This window comes from Anopheles darlingi, chromosome 3 (genome assembly GCF_943734745.1).
Source record: "Anopheles darlingi chromosome 3, idAnoDarlMG_H_01, whole genome shotgun sequence".
Taxonomy (NCBI): Eukaryota; Metazoa; Arthropoda; class Insecta; order Diptera; family Culicidae; genus Anopheles; species Anopheles darlingi.
This window is the reverse complement of record NC_064875.1, coordinates 41693911-41695062: the sequence shown is the minus strand read 5'-3', so window position 1 is coordinate 41695062 and position 1152 is coordinate 41693911. Positions and strand designations below refer to the sequence as shown.

General features: G+C 38.6%; 1 non-coding gene across 1 annotated transcript; it reads right to left on the bottom strand.

Moving 5' to 3' along the window:
• Positions 1 to 72, bottom strand: Trnad-guc (transfer RNA aspartic acid (anticodon GUC)). The gene has a single exon. It is a non-coding gene; the product is annotated as a tRNA-Asp (tRNA).
• Between the last annotated feature and the right edge of the window lie 1080 nt (positions 73 to 1152).

Sequence of the window (1152 nt, the reverse complement as noted above, 5' to 3'; positions counted from 1 at the left end):
CTCCCCGACGGGGAATCGAACCCCGGTCTCCCGCGTGACAGGCGGGGATACTTACCACTATACTATCGAGGACATGTGTAATACAAATGAATACTAAAAATTACGTCTTTGCATTGCTGTGATTGAATTAAACCGGAAAAATTATTTGGTCAATTTAGCATTTGAGATACACATAATATACACATAATCATTTTTTCTCTTAGCAATGAAAGTGAACATTGATATCGATAAAAAGGGGTTCGTCGCTTGGTCTACTTTGTACCTGAATCTTTCATTACTATCTGGTACATTTCAAATTAATGCTGTTAGCAAAAGATCACTATTTTCTTTTTCGCTAAAGCTGTAGTGCACAAAATTCGAATCAATTATGTATCTCTTGAATGTTACCGTTCATGCAAAATGGTACACCTTTTAAAAGAAATCAGGACGAAATTGAAAACAATTGAATAACCTTCAAAAAACAAAATAACCATGCTCCAGTTTTGATTTACGAAAGATTTATTATCAATGGCATAGTAGATCCTTCCACCACCCACGATCGAGCGTATGCAACAATTCGTTAAATTGAATTGCTAGCATGCTCAAATGCTTTAAATTCTATTTCATCTTTGAAATAAGATCGTTCCCCAAATATCTGGAAATATGCATACATAAAACATTTTGAGTCTAACAATCAAATCACAATTATAACCGTAGCACACTGTACACAGTAACATGAAGTAAAATAAACGCTCGATCTAAACGCGCATTCGTTTCACAAATTCATATTAACATCGGTTTAAAACAACCCCGTCTGAAGCGAGCTCCAAGTAATCTGCAATACCTGCAAACACATTGCAAACATAATAAATAAAAAAAACACTACTAACGCGCTCAAAAGATCAGAACCAGTTAAGGAGCAACGCGTGCGCACCATATCTCGGACTTTACTACCCTCACCAATTACCGCACGGCATATGCTCGCACACCGAAGCACATGGGCTTTCTGTGGGCTGTACCGTGAGCATAGCCAGCCGCTTCACGTTTGATGATTCGATGTAGCATTCAGTGATGTTGATAAATCTTTTGACAGTTGACTCACCCAACCGAACGGCTCTTGACACAATCTGAAACAGTACTTGGCCGGCCGGTCCCGGATAAGTACCCTACAAA